Source organism: Cryptomeria japonica, chromosome 8, assembly GCF_030272615.1.
Source record: "Cryptomeria japonica chromosome 8, Sugi_1.0, whole genome shotgun sequence".
NCBI lineage: Eukaryota > Viridiplantae > Streptophyta > Pinopsida > Cupressales > Cupressaceae > Cryptomeria > Cryptomeria japonica.
This window is the reverse complement of record NC_081412.1, coordinates 509808275-509824895: the sequence shown is the minus strand read 5'-3', so window position 1 is coordinate 509824895 and position 16621 is coordinate 509808275.

Below are 16621 nucleotides of genomic sequence, written 5' to 3'. Positions count from 1 at the left end.
TGGAATCTTCTTCTCACTAGATGTGGATAGAGAAGGAGTTTCAAAGGAACCCTGTATTACCTAGGGTTATGTCAAAACTAATCTATTTAATCTTTGTCCATAGGCTTTTACAATTATGAGCAAATTTATATCATTGAACATTTTCTTTACCCTTTTCTCTTGTCCCTTCTTGGACCTCTCCTCTGCCAAACTTACTTCCAACTCTTTAATAACCCCAAAGTGGGGTTCATTGCAATCCTTTTCCATATTTATAATCTTATAAATTTTAGATTCTGCTAGTTATTCTGAAACATCTTAAGGCAATTCCAGAATCTAAGCGATCCTTGGTTAAATAGGCATAATGTAACAATTATCTCTGCTATCTAGAAAAGTAAATTTTCCTTTGTATTTCAAAACCATGTCTTGATAAAATCTATATTTTTCTTGCATCTTTTCCTTAAAATCCACCAACCATCTACCAACTTTCATTTTGTAGGACTAACTATTGAAAACCCTTAATGTACAACCCTATTTGTGCTCCAATAGGTGTGGATTTTTCCCAAACATTATTGTCCCTTCTAGGGAGCTCATTTAGATACATGAATGCAAGAAATATAATCAAAGAGCTGAGCGTGAATGAGTACTTATTGTTTCTCATCTTATCCATATTTTTCATTAACCATTCAAACAAGAGTTCACATAGGTCAAATTACTCTCCACACACAACCATCTGAAAAGCAGTGTGAATGGAAAACACAGTCATGGCGCCTTTAAAATTTTAAAAGTAAATTTTATATGCAAAAACCATGGTAGAATATTTAACTCTGGGGTCAAGAATATTATCAACTATCATGGCTCTTCCATCCCACTTTACTCCTATGAGTTTCATCACCGTCTCATTTTTAAAATATCTTTTTGCAGGAATGGTGCCCTTTTCAGAAAGGCCAATTAATACCCTAATGTCATTCTTTGTAATTTTGTAGGTTTTATCTAGGTACATAATGTTTTCATGAATTCTGCTTAAAATAACCCTTATCTAATTGGGATCATAAGAAAAATTGAGAAAAAACATCCAAATGCCTAACCCTAACTTAGTGATATTCTTGTACTCACTTTTGAGAGAAGTTCCATCACTTCCAAACATTTTCTCCTAGAGATTATTGAAGATTGCATGGCTCATCTCTCCAATGTATGCATAAATATAGGCTCAAACATATGTATAAATAGTGAATTTTCACATTAGAAAACACACCTTCCTTATATTTTATGCCTACAACAAATGGGTATGGCTTCAACACTGCTCGTGGCTCAAGATCATTATTGACGATAATCAAAATTGACATCGTATCTATAAATAGGGTTTTCTTCTTCTAACACAAGATGCACACTATCACTTCTTTGCATGAGAGCTCTCAAATTATCAAATTTCAAGTGATCAAAATAAGCCAACAAAACTAATATATGCACTTTTTGATGTATAGTTAGTCATAAATGCACTAAACCCCAAAAAGATAATAAATATTCTATTCCAATTATGGGCCTAATGAGTCATTTGGAAACCAATGGAAATACATCATTGAGAATTATAATATTGAAAACTCTTTAACATCAAACTATATGGGTTTTTGTATGATATTTCTTCAAATATTCCCCTCAAACCTTGTTGTTTGATTATTTTCCAAAAGATGACTCAACACCTTCAGCAAGTGAAAATTCACCTTCATTCTTTTCTTCAACCTTGTCCTCTATTTTCTTCACCCAAACCATTTTAATTTTCACCCTTTCCTGATTGATATTGATTTATGTTCGTTGGATTTGTGCGAATGTTTTCATTGAGGTCAAACTCGATGATCCAATTAGGATTGGATGTGGCATAAGTAGATTTGGTATTGTAGGTTGAACAAGTGTTAAAGATAGATATGAACCAGTAAGGCATACATGAACTATTGGAGTCATTTATAGAAGACCCTCATCCTCAGAATTCTATGTTGTGTTTGTTTGGTTTGTATCCATCTTTGGTATCAATCGTGTGAGATTTGTTACCAGTTATATTAATCATAATAGCTATATTAGTTATATCTATTATACTGCTATCTGGATGATTATATTGCATTGTTTTATATTCTAGAATCCATGGCATCTGCATCTTGAAGTTTGGGATTTGTTGTGCTTAGAATTTGTGTTTATGGATCCAAATTCTATGGGTGTGATAGACCTCTATTTTGTTCCAGTTATTAAGGCATACATTTCATTAAATGAAGTTTGTGAAGTAAGCATGTAAGAGATTGGTATATGCCAACTTGTTTATAATTTTCTTGGTCGAGCCATGTTTTGGATAATGTGCTGATATGAGTAGCGTATTAGTGTGTAAAGCATTTGTGCTTGGCCAACATATTATCTCAGTGTATGATCTTATCGATATATATATATAGAAGTTGTGTGAAATGAAGAAATGATTGTGAAGATTATAAGATAGAAGAAACTAGAGTGTGTGTGGTATAACAGAGTAAGAACTATGTGAGTGACAAAGTAGTGTATGAGTGAAGGTGTGTATAGTATTGTAGTAATCCTTTACCCGACCTACTACAAGTAGTTGGTTAGCAAAGTGCAGACACACTGGTGCAGTGATCCCTTACCAGAGTTTTTGCAGATGATTATGGACAGTGGTATAGTGATCCCTTACCAGATCTATTGTGATTTTTTATGAGTTACATTATCTAAACTTAATCTAGAACTGACCTCATGCATTAGAAGATGCAATTTTCTTTAGCTCAATTATTTTCTATTGCAATGAGAATTTCGGTGATGATCCACTTTGTAATCTGGTAGTGAGCTATCTAGCAATGAGCCACCCCATTTTTTAAACACCATATAGCTAGTTATATTATCTTGAGAGATAACACTCTCTATGGTTTTTCCTATTTGTGTTTTCCATGTATAAAATCTTGTGTTCAATTTGTCAATGTGTGCTTCATTTATGTTGCATTCTCTACTTCATATTGATGAGATTAATTGTTAAGGTTAATGTATCAACAAAAGTTTTGAAAGTTGGATAATGCTGACTCACCCTCCCCTCTTAGTATTCAGGTTCATTCAACCAATTCAATAATTGGTATCAGATCATGGTCCCTTGCTTGAAAGCTTAACCACTTGAGGGAGATCCTTGTTGGTTGAATCATGACATCAATGTGTATAGCCAAAGACTATCATCTAGATGAGGATTTGAAGACAACTCTTGAAGATCTGGAAAGTATGGAATCGAAGAATGAAGAATTGAAATAGAATGTGAAGGTAGTGAATGAATGTGTTTAGAAGCTAAGACAACAAATTTAGAAGTGCAAATTGAGACATAAGGAACTTAAAAATCAATTGAAGTAGATGAATGAAACTTTTAAAGACCTCATGGAGAAGATTGAGGAGAAGATAAAGATAAAGGAAACCCTGAAAGAGCCAATCAAGATAAAGATAGAAGAATGTGAGAAACTAGAACAAGAAGTGAAGTTGAAAGCAGAAAGTAAGGTTCTTGATAGTAGCAAACTTTTGGAAGTTTTGATTAACATACAGAATGCTCATTTAGACAAGACTGGACTTGAATTTAAGATCGATGAATGTTCAAATCAGAATGATAAAGACAAAGGCAAGGAAGTCAAAGTTGAAGTAGAAAAGAAACCTGAAGATGGAAGAAAAACCTAGAATCAAAGATCTACTGAAAGTAGTCTACCAATTTGTGAATCAAATGCACAAAGTTACCCATCATTTAATGGTTACTGTTTTTAATGTAATAAAAAATTTCATGAGATTGTAGACTATAGAAGCATTAAATGCTACAATTGCAATAGATTTGGTCACAAAGAAAATTACTATAGAAATCATGTTATGAGTTAGAATCATAATCTTTTTGGAGAAAATAAGGTAAATAGTAACTTTCATGTGGATATTGTCATATATGAAATGGCTATGGTTACAAAGCTAATCAGTGCAGATCTAGAACACATTCAACATATTCAATGAAAAAGAAAATTAGTTGTTACAAGTGCAAGCAATCAAGATATTATGCTAATGAGTGCAAAAATGAAGGTATGGAGAAGTCTACGAATAAGAATTTGGTGAAGACTAATGAATCAAATAAAAAGGAAGTCATGGTTTGGACAAAGAAGGAAGTGAATAATGACAACATGCCTAATGTACCAAAATCCAATGCCTACACCTATTCCTCTAGCAACTGAGCATATTTCTTTGGATCAAGGGGATTTTCTCAAGGAAAACCTTTATACCCCCTCTTCTAAGTTGGTTCATGTCATCTATCTGACATGACTATGTTTGAGATGCTATATGGTAATTCAAGGTTTGTTCTGACATCATCAATAAAACACATTTTGGCATCAAACCCCTAGAAGGAATTGGTAAGTAAAATTTGGGAATTTGAGAGCATTTATGTCATTATGCAAAAAAAAATTGAAGAGCAGGAGTAGAAATTAAAAGAGCGCAGAACAAGCATGGACTCAAAGATGATTTATGAAGAATCAAACAGTGGAATTTTTTTAGTTGATGCAAAAGGCACAACTAGATGAGTTTGACACATAGAAGATTAGAAAAATAGAAAGGGTTCCAAGTAAAGAAGATTTGTACAAGGTCCAAGAGTTAAGTAACAAAGGAATGGATTTATGGAGTCAGTTTTCATTGTTCAACAATGAGGATATAATTAGGTTAATTTTGAGCCATGTGTAGAATGAATGTATCATGTTGGATAAACCCTATCTGATCATGAAGGACATTATTTTGGTTTTTACTAGCATGTGCAATAGTGGGAGTGCATCAGTTAAGAAGACCATAAGGAACAAGAAGCTTGAAACCCTAACTGGTCTGATAGGTGATTACAGACCATTGCTAACCAACAAAATCATTAATCCTATTTTGAGGTATGTTGTACATGGAATATCCTATTGGATATTTCTATGAAGTATGTTGAAATTATGTGTTGTCATTGATGTCAACATATTCTTCTGTGTATTTCAGTGTTGTAGTCAGATTAAATGAGTTGTTTTGGTCAATGTGTTGCAATTTAATGCATTTAGAGATACATATTTCTAGTTGATTCAACAAAATTTTTAGTGATCCGCATGTTGATTTGATTGAGTTATGCAGTCTGGTGTTTTGGTTGGTTAGTCAGTTGTCTGTGTTACTTAGTATTCCATTTCATGCTCCGCATCTCTCTAGAATTGCATTATCTTGAATTTTGGATTTGGCAAAGTGTTTGGGATGTTCATATGTGTCCTCAATTCAGATCGTTTGTGATTTGGAAGTTTGTAAGTGAATCTTTTAGTTTGACAGTCAGTTCAATGTGTGTTCTTGAGGTTTGGTATGTTAATGATGGAAATTATAGTAAGTAATAATGTTGCAATCATTTCTGCCACGATTCACATTGCTTGTGGATTTTTCTAGATTGGGTCCTATCCATGTTGATGGTCCATGTTGATCATTGTCTTCAACTAGTGGTGTTCTTCATGTTATGCGATATTCTTGGTTATTGTAGCTTGTTATGGATGATCGAGGTGTAATTGTTGGAGGTTTTTCTTGTTTGTGGTATTTATTTGGGTCCAGACTATGTCTTAGCTGACACTTATTTGGTCTACATGTGTTTTTGTAGTGCGTGAGGTTATTATTTTTTGTTGAGATTTTAGCCGACCTTGAAATATACGTTGATGATTTGTATAAATATATGTAATATGCATTTGCGAGATGTATCTATGTTTTCAAACATTGAATTGATCTTTCAGTAGTAGAGGAGAACTGTGAAAGAGTGTGAAGAAGTGGAAAGAGAAAAGTTTGAGTATCTATGCTTAACCAGAACTGTAACCAGGCATTGGGAGATGTTATTTTCATAGTTCATGTAATGTTTATTGTAAGACAGTGAGTCAAAAATCTTGGTGTTATGTGTGTTATTGATGTGGTGTTGATTTGTGTTTTCATTGATAATAATCTAGTCTAAATTTAAGTTTAAGTTGTGATAATTTTGTGAGAAAACTAATTAACCCACCCCACCTATTAGTTTGATGCATTATTGCCCACAATTGGTATCAGAGCTAGATCCTCTAGAAGAAGATTGACCACTTGAGGAGATCCAAGATGACAACCTTTTCTTTTAAAAATGATAGTTCAAGGTTTGATGGAATTAATTACTCCCTCTAGACGAATCAGATGGAATATCATTTGAGATGCATTGGTGAAGACTATTGGAAGATTACTATGAATGTGTATAATGCTCCTTAGAATGAGATTAAGGAAGCATAAATCAATATTAGATATAAGGAAGCATTGTTGAGTGCCTTGTCTAATTTTGAGATGACTAATGTGATGGACCTATAGATTTCTCATGAGATATGGAAGAAGCTAGAGACTTTGTATGAAGGTGAATGCCATGTGAAAGTTGCTAATTTGCTCAGGTTGAAGGGAAAGTATGAAATGCTAAAGATGGGAGAAGATGAGAATATTACCTCCTTTATGTAGAATGTAAATGAGCTTGTGTTGAAGATCATATGTGTCAGTGGAGTATTGGAAGAATATGAGATTGTGGCTAAAGTATTGAGATCCTTGCCTCCTGCTTACAATAACAAGGTTGTTGCTATTGAAGAGATCCAGACTATGGCAGATGTGACTAGAGACATGCTGATTGGTAAAAAAAATTCTTTTGAGTTGAACGATTTTTGTGAAGCCCCTCCTAAATATGAATTTGCATCTGGGAGGTAGAAATATGATCTAGAAGAAATTTCAACAAGAGTATCCAGAAATGAGAAGGAGATGAAAGAGCTTGAAGAAGATGAAAGATATCTTAAAGAGCTTGAAGCCCTAATTGCTAGAAGGTTGCCTAAAGGTGTTGGTAAGTATGAACTAAAGTTGTCTCTTAAATTTTTTTCATGCAATAAGATATGACATTTTTGTTAGACACAATGCACCACTGAGATGGGGAGGGGGTGAATCAGTGGTTCTCAAAACTTTCCCTTTTAGTGATCCTTTGTGAGCAACACTGGTTTGTGAATCAACCACAGAGAAGACTTACCGATTAGTAATGAGACTAACTCAAATACACACACACATGCACAAGGATACATCACATAACACTAGCATATATGAGGAAAACCCAATATGGGAAAAATCTTGATGAGAAATGTTGTTGGAGTTTGTTGCTCCAATCCAACCTCAAAGGTAAAACATAATTACAAAGTTTAGGGCACCAAACCAAGGAGGACCAACCCCTACCTGATTTATGGGCTACAGCCCAAAGGAACACCAACCCCTGACTTTAGGGCATCAACCAAGGAGCTACAACCCCTGCACTAAGCTACAACTTAGTATTCACAATATAACCTTAAAATACATAAGTTGTTATCATGTTATAAGTGAATCTTGAAACCTTATCAAATGTATTACTCCATTGGTGAAGTACCTTCTCTCCTTTACTAACTCACTCTTCTTCCTACTCTGCATCTATTGCTTCTCTGCTGGATCTGCATCTCGCTCACAACACATCACCGGTATCACACTTTGTCAGTGTAATAACTACCGGTTCTTCTCTCCAACTGATTGAAAGCTTCAACCAGGTTCACTCTCACTCTCTTCTTAGATGCTCATTTAAGCACTTGGTTGATCTTCTTTTAATTTGCAGAAGTCTTCCAATCCACCAAAAGCCAATTCAAAGTTCAGACAGTTAGGGTTTCCTCACCATCTTCAAAGAAAACCAAATCCAATTAGATCTTGCACGATCTGATCTTTCTGACATCTTAATGCACATCTCCACCATAGTCGCATCTCCTCAATCATTCCTTTCATTCCTGGCGATTTTCTTTTTACCCTCATATCTAATCCTTTGGTCAATCACAAAAGATTTGTCAGGTTGTTTCCTTCATTTCCTCAATCTTCTCAATTTCTCTTAGCTAGCTCATAGTTGTCTTCTAGACCTCGAGCCTCAAACCCCTACAATCGCTCTACAACAAGTCTCATGATTTGTGTGGTCTTTCATTAAAGCTGACCAACCTTGCAACAACCCTGACAGTGTACATTCTATCTTTATCCAAACTCAGGTTTTCCATGTTGACTCCATGTCAACTATCTACCAGCTTGGTACTTCAATTCGGTCCAAGTAGGATCACCGACCAACCACCCTAATGGTTTCTTACTTCTTCTGGTTTGCTAACCCTTCTGGTCTCAACCATTCTACTAGTTACCTTCTCATATATTTTCTCATATTGAACTATCGATGGAACTCTCAAACTGGTCTCCAGACTGGTATGTCCTAAGTATGCTCATTCCCACAATGGGGAGGTCTTCTACAACTGCACCTTTCTTATATAACCGGTAGACTTACATACCAGTTACCACTCTTGATGACACCATGTCATCATTCTTTCTAGGGCTCCATCTTCTTTCAGTCAGGTCAAATTCCTTTGTTTGTATCTACTCAGCCTTGCCTTTTCCCTGATTAGCTTTGACCATATCACAACCAATTTTTCAAGATGACAAACACTTCATACTTCCTTTATACTGGCATCATGCCTTCTCTTCTGGTTTGGTGCATAACCCTAATCTCATGCACTTAGGGCATTCCTTCAATTCACTGGTGGATTCGGTGTAATCCTTCAAGTGTTTGCCTTTACCTCTTCACTCTCATCTCTCCAAAATATGATGCACTCAATGCATAATAGGAGACAAGCTCCACTTGCTCGATGAGGTAATCACCTTGTCTTCTACACCCTACAAAGCTCTTCATGTGGTCTGATGTGAGCACATTTACTATCAGTCATTGCTTTGCATGATGACTGCTTCTTCACCCGGTGGGAGTCCTGTTGTTCTCTTTCAGTGTTGAAATGATTTAGATAACATTTTGCCTCTTCATCACAAGCAACTGCTCAAAACACTTCTCCATCTCATCACACAAGTCAAGCGCTAACTTGTGTACTGATGACCTCTGTGATCATCTTCTTTACTTGTACCGATATTCTGCAACACATGGTGATATTCAAGGTATCACATATTGTACTCCTTCGTATCAATGTTACACATACATCTCATCTACCAGTGATTATCCCATACCGGTTGACATTAATGACAACACAATGCCAACAATTATGTCTCAAGGTGTCGAGAAAGAGTTTTTTAGAATCTGTTTAAGCCTTATAAGTCTAAATATCTGAAGAACTACTACTTTTCTGCTAATGAAGGTGTGACAGATAATGAGTCTGAGAAAGGATATTCAAGAGACAAGTGGTGTTCATTGCTATCAAGGAAGATGATATAGTGACTGTTGATTCTACTAACTACATTGTTGAACAGAAGGCTTTAGCTACTAAAGTTGAAGAGAAAAATGAATGGTATTATTGATAGTGGTTTCTCTCATCATATGACATGTCATATAAGTAAGTTTTTGATTATGGAAAAGTATGATGGTGGTGTAGTAAGATTTGGAGATGACAAAGTTGGTATAATCTGTGGTAAAAGTATTAGTTCTCTATATGGTAAGCATAAAATTGATAATGTCTTGTATGTTGAAGGTATAAAGTATAATCTTTTGAGTGTTGGATAGATAGTTGATAAGGGATATGATTTGAAATTCAAGGATGGTAGATGTAGGATCTTGAGTAGCTCTAGAACTTAGATTGCATCAAGTACAAAGAATAAAGGTAATATCTTTGACTTGAATGTTGGTGGTAAATGTCCTTTGATCACTCAGGTTGATGAAATTTTGTTATGGAATAGAAGGATGTGTCATGTTAATTTTGACTACATGGTTAAGATAAGTTCCACTCAAGCTATAAGAGATCTCCTAAGATTGTTAAGCCTTGTAATTTAGTATGTAAGGAATGTCAGTTAGGGAAGCAGAAAAGAGTTTCTTTCAAAATAAAATAGGATACTTCTAATGGGATATTGGATCTTCTACATATTGATTTGTGTGGCCCCTCTAGTGTGAGAAGCTTGCAGGGTGATAGGTATTTCATGTTGCCGATTGATGACTATTCAAGGATGATGTGGGTTACTTTCTCAAGGGAGAAGTTTGAAGCATTGTAGAAGTTCAAGATTTTCAAAGCTATGGTTGATATTGAGACTGGATAGAAGATGAATCATGTGAGATCTAACAGAGGTGGTGAATTTACTTCCAGTGAGTTCAATTCTTTTTGTGAAGAGCATGGGGTGAAGAGATAGTTATTTTCTCTATGGACCCCTCAACAAAATGGCATTGTGGAAAGGAAGAACATGATAGTTTAGGAAGCTACTAGAACCATGATTATCAAAGGAAATGTTCTCCATATCTATTGGAGAGAAGTTGTGATTACTTTTGTGTACACTCTCAACTAGGTGCATATTAAAGGTGATTTTGGTAAGACTCCTTATGAGTTATGGTGTGGTCATACTCCTATAGTTAGATATTTTAGAATTTTTTCTAGTAAATGCTATATCATAAGAGATGAAGATCTAGTGAAGTTTGATGCTAGACGTAATGAAGGAATCTTTCTTGGTTATTCTACTAAGTGCAAAGCCTATCAGTGTTATAATAAGAGATTAAGAAAGATGGTTGAAAGTTCTAATGTGAAAGTGGATGAAGGAAATAAGTATCAGTCCATATACTTTGGATATGATTCAGATGATCAAATTGTTAGTGTAGATAAAGGAAAGCAAGCGCAGACCCAAAATCAAGTTCAGATTGCTCCGAAAAAATCAGATAATTAAGGAGAAGCTACTGTAGAAGAAAGAGATCAAGAGTCTGAGAATAATGAAAATCCTAAGACTCCCAAGTATGTAAGGTTAAATCATTCAGAGATTCAAATTACATGTGATTAGAATAGAGGTGTGATGACTAGGAGAAGAGTTGCTGAAAAGTATTGCTTGATTTCTAAAATTAAACCTAAAGATGTTGATGAAGCTTGTAAAGATGAAAATTGTGTTAAAGCTATGGAAGAAGAGTTGAATCAGATTGAAAAGAATAATACATGGACTTTAATTCCCAGACCTAAGGATAAGAATGTAATTGGAACTAAATGGGTGTTTCAGAATAATTTGAATAAGCAAGGTGAAGTTGTTAGTAATAAAGCAAGACTTTTTTGTAAAGGTTACTCTCAAATCGAATGTATTTATTTTTAAGAGACTTTTTCTCCGGTAGCTAGAATTGAAGCTATTAGATTATTTATTTCTTATGCTACCTACAAAGATTTCAAAGTGTATCAGATGGATGTCAAGTTAGCCTTTCTTAATTGTGAGCTAGAAGAAGAAGTCTACATTGGGAAACCAGATGGTTTTCAACTGATAGATAAAAAAGATATGCTTTTCAAGTTGAAGAAATCATTGTATGGATTGAAGCAAGCTCCAAGAGCTTGGTATACCAGATTGGATAAGTATTTGATGAAGATTCAATTCAATAAAGGTACTATTGATATTAATCTATACTTCAAAATTGATAATGATAACATCTTTATTGTTGAAGTTTGGTTGATGATATTTTTTTTGGTGGAAATGATGGTTTGTGCAAGAAGTTTGTTGATGATATGCAGAATGAATTTGAGATGTCTATGATAGGAGAGATGAATTTTTTTTTGGGATTGCAAAAAAATCAATTGGATAGAGGTATCTTTATATCTCAATCTAATTATGTGAAGGAATTATTGAAGAAGTTGGCTTGGATGATGCGAAGTTTGTTGGTACACCTATGGTGACCAGATATAAGTTGACAATGGATAATGATTCTCCAAAAGAAAATTGGACTAGATATAGATCTACGATTGGTTGTTTATTTTATTTGACTTAGAATAGACTAGATATTATGAGTGTTGTGTGTCTTGTTGCTAGATTTCAAGTTGATCCTAAGGAATATCATGTTGTTGCTGAGAAAAAATTTCAAATATTTGAAAGGGACAATTAATTTTGGTGTGTGGTATCCTAGCGATGATGATTTTACTTTGAGTGTTTTTACTGATGTTGATCGAGCAAATGATGTTAATGATAGAAAGAGTAATAGTGGTGGTGCATTTTTCTTGGGTAAGAGATTGGTTTCAAGGATCAGTAAGAAGAAAAATGCTATATCTTTGTCTACTATAGAGGTTGAATACATTTCTACAACTAGCAATTGTACTCAGGTGATTTGGATGAAGTATATGTTGAAGGATATTAAAGTTATTTTTTATGATCCTACTACTATATACTGTGACAATTCAGGTACTATTAATATTTCTATGAATCTAGCGTTGCATTCAAAGACCAAGCATATATCAATCAAGTTTCATTTATTGAGAGATAAGGTGAATGAAAAGGAAGTTTGATTGGAGTATGTATCTACAATGGAACAAATTGTAGATATCTTCATGAAGCCTTTGCCTCAAGATACATTTGAGTATCTGAAAGAGAAGCTATGAGTAATATTGCCTCCTGATGAGAACTAAGATGCATGAAGTTGAATTAGTCTAGTGGAAATCATAGAGATATCTTATGATCTAGATTGATGAGTGTGGCTACTACTTTAGGGGAGTAGTTACTGGTGTGTCAGATGTTTTGATTTGTTAAAGTATGTGTCAAAGGGGGAGAAAATAATGCCTTTTGTGTGCCTTTTTCATTGATGTCAAAGGGGGAGAGAAGCAAGTGAAACAACCTATGGGGGAGAAAGCTATGTTGAGATATGTGCATAATCTCAGGGGGAGATTGCTGATTGTTGATTTCTTTCTTTGCATTGATTTTTTTTCACATTCATATGTTGCCATCAATGCCAAAGGGGGATATTTTTGGACATTGTTGAGAAGTTTGTTGGAATGGTGTATTTTCATTGATGTCAACATATTCTTCTATGTATTCCAGTGTTGCAGTCAGATTGAATGAGTTAGTTTGGTCAATGTGTTGTAGTCAAGCTTTTGTGGTTTAATGGATTTAGAGATACTTATCTCTAGTTGACTCAGTAGAAGTTTCAATAATTCACATGTTGATTTGATCAATTTATGAGGTTTAGTGTTGTGGTTGGTTATTTAGTTGTTCATGCTATTTGGTATTCTAGTTTGTGCTCCGTATCACTCTGGAATTGCACTATCTTGGTTTACAGATTTGGCGGAGTGTTTGGGATGTTCATATGTGTCCTCAATTCAAATGGTTCATGTTTAGAAATCCATAAGTGAATCTTTCATTTTGATAGTCAGTTCAGTGTGTGTTCTTGAGGTTCAGTATGTTAATGATGGAAATTCTAGTAAGTGGTTGTTGGAATGTTGGCATAATTAATGGAGATGTTGTGTACCAGTAAAAACCTATTGGTGATGATATATTAAAGGACTATTGGTGATGATATATTGATGGACTATTGGTGATGATATAATTATGATATGATGCTTGATGATCAGTTATTTGTGTTGTCATTGTTGGCAACCATGTTTGTCCATATTTGTCCATGTTTATGCTTGGTATGTTATCTAAGTCTACTAGTTAAGTCTAATCAGTAATGGATTGAATTCAATTAAGTTGGATAGAAAAACTACCTAGTGACAGTGAACCGGTAAGCAGGAACAAAGAAGGAGATGGTTGCGGTAATGATCTGTGTTGATTCAGGTGTTACGGTTTGGAATGTGTGCTTATGAAATCATAATGAGTCTATGACATGAAGTGCATCATGTTTGGTGAATTGGAATTCAAGTTTCTAATTGACTGTTGTATAAACAACTAGGGTTTGAGAACCGGTATTAAGATCTTTGACCGATGATGATTTATGGTTTGGCGGTGATTCTTTTTATGTTCATAAGTTTATGATGACATGTCAGAATCCATGTGAAGAGATAAGATGTTGTTTTAGTGTGTACAAGGATCAAATTTCTTGGAAAGAAGTGAAGTGCTTAGCAGAATGTGTTAAGGGTTTGGTAGCTTATTAGATTGATGTGCGTTGATGAGTTATGATCATTCAATGTGTTGGATCTCAAATAAACAGAGTGGATAGGTTCTAAGTAAATGCCAACTCCTATGATTAAACCCTCCAATTTGACTTGACCAACTTATAGAGTGAACCTATTTGGTTACTAACTCTCTCACTTTAGGCTCTGCAAGACCTAGGCGGGCATACCTATTCACTAGTGGCTTTTGATAACTAATGCTTTTTATAGAAGATTTATTTTTTTGATCTAACTCAGCCCTATCTCAAAATGGCAAAGGTTCTTAGAATAGATGTCTTTTAGATGAGTTTAAGATTTTTTTTATGGAAGCTATTCAATCTTTGTGCTTGAAATTCCTATATATGTACACTATTACTAACTAACTTTATACTTCTTACTCAACTAATCCCTATTGCTTTAATGTAAAGGTGTTTTCATATAATGATAATTATGGTTTATGGATGACCAGTGCCTTCTTTTCTATTTGGGCTACAAAGTCTTATATTTCTCTAGGACATAATGTATGATTTGTGAGACAGTTTTTAAACCTACCCCCTTTGGTAAATCTGTCAGTTACTATTTCTTATGAGATCTGCTAAATGTTTATATTATAAACCACCTGAATGAATTTAACCCTAACCTTAAGGGACCATTCAAGGAAGAACTACAAGGAACAATTACAATCCACGAGTAGATCTTTTTAATCCAAATTTATGACGTAGAAACATAAAATTCACTGTAAGAATATGAATAACCTTATCTCCCTTAGATAATATGACAAACAACTGCCTATATAAAATGAGATGATCCACAACACATGCAAAAGAAAATGTCTAATTCTATTAAAGCTTCAAAATGGTACAATAGTATGCCCCAAGGCTATAGTATCTGTTCTGTCTCTAATATTCTAATGATTGCTTCATTTTACAAAATATGCTCATATAAATAAACAAGCAAAACCTATTCTATGAGAAGTCATGTCCCTTCATCATTAATTCATTGAGCATCAATTATTAATTCCAATTAAGCAATGGTCATACAGATATTCATTTGAATTTATGTTAATGTGACTTCATTGAGATTTGTTTTGTTCTTCCCGACAATGGGTAATCATTTATCTAGTAGTGCTTTGAATTTTTCACCAACATTTATTCAACCTTACACCTATGCTATACTTAATGAAATCATATGTCTTGATGGCTTTATCTTATATATCCCTGAAATACAATATTCCATCGATATCATTTTCTATTTCGATAGAATTGACATCATCTCCGACACTTCTCTTGGTCTCACCGATATCTTTATTTCATCAAAGCCTCGCTATAAGTGTTTATGTCAGTATAATGTTTTATCAATTCATCAAAATATTCCTTTTCGATGAAAGTGCTTTTATCACTAAGTCCCTCCACCATTTTATCGATGTTATAATTCTATCGAAATAGTCCTTCATTATCTAGCCTTTGTACTAGCGTTGATGAAATTTCCTCCTTCGATAAAAGAAAAATACTCTCCTTCAACTCTTTATGTTTGGCCGATAACAAGTCATTGATGGAAATTTCTCATGTTTCATCGATCTTTTATCCTTTGATGAGAAAGCTATGTTTGTTCAACATCCTTTGTGCCTCTTCGATACACTCTTTTCCCCAAAATAGCTTTGTCGATAAAATATCCATTGGTTCCTTCGATATCACTCTTTCGGCCAAACTTCTTCCCTCGTCGAGCTGTTGAAATGTCTCATCGATACTATAGTTTCATCAAAACTATTTATTTCATTGGTGGGGACGACTCTTGATTTCCTCGATGTACTTTATGTCGATGGAACTAATGTTTTTGGTAAATCCTTTTGGAAGTCCATCATGACCAAGATTTGTTTGATAAGTCACTTTATCGATAGGATAATGGTAGGCTTATTTGATAGAGTCATTTCGGTTAGACTGGATGTTTTGGTGAAGGAGTAGCATGTATATCCAATGACATTGGTTTGAGTGATAATCTTTAGGATTCTGATGTCAATGGAAGTGCCAAGAGTTCTATCAAAATTCTTAAGGGCATTCTTGATTTCATTTTTTCTCAAGAAAACTTTTGTAGCTTCAATTGAAACCACAAAATTCTATTTATTTAAATTCAGTGCTCAACAATGGCTCTAACTAGGAATGGAGGTATGCTATGGATGCCTTCAAGAATCTAGAATCTGTGGTGAATAGGGACCTACTAATGGTGGCTGGCGGTATACACAATAGAAAATGAACCCTAACCTACTATACATGGAATAATATTTTAAGAGAACAATCTCTTCAGGAACTGTCCATGTACTGGCAATTCTTGATTGTCTCTTGTTGCACTTTGTATGTAATAAGAATCCTCCCCTTCTTTCTCTATAATCACATATGGCCCAAGACAAAGGGCTTCAAACTTTCCATGCCCACCTTTGTCTTGGTTTCTGGCATCCCACATCAAGACCCAATCACCTATCTCAAACTTCCTATTTGTTGCCCTTTTGTCATATAAAATTTTCATTTGATTATGTGCCTTAACATTCTACCTCTAGGCCTCTATCATGATCTCATCAAGCTCTGCTAGCTGAACAAGCCTCTCCTGCAAAGGATCAATGATATCAATCTCTTCCTGTACTGTGAATTTTTAAATAGTTAAGAGGTTATCTAGAGGAAGTCTAGCTTTTTTTCCATAAACTAACTCAAATGGAGATCTTCCTATACACTTCTTCACTATTATCCTATCTTCCTAGATTGCTAGACTCA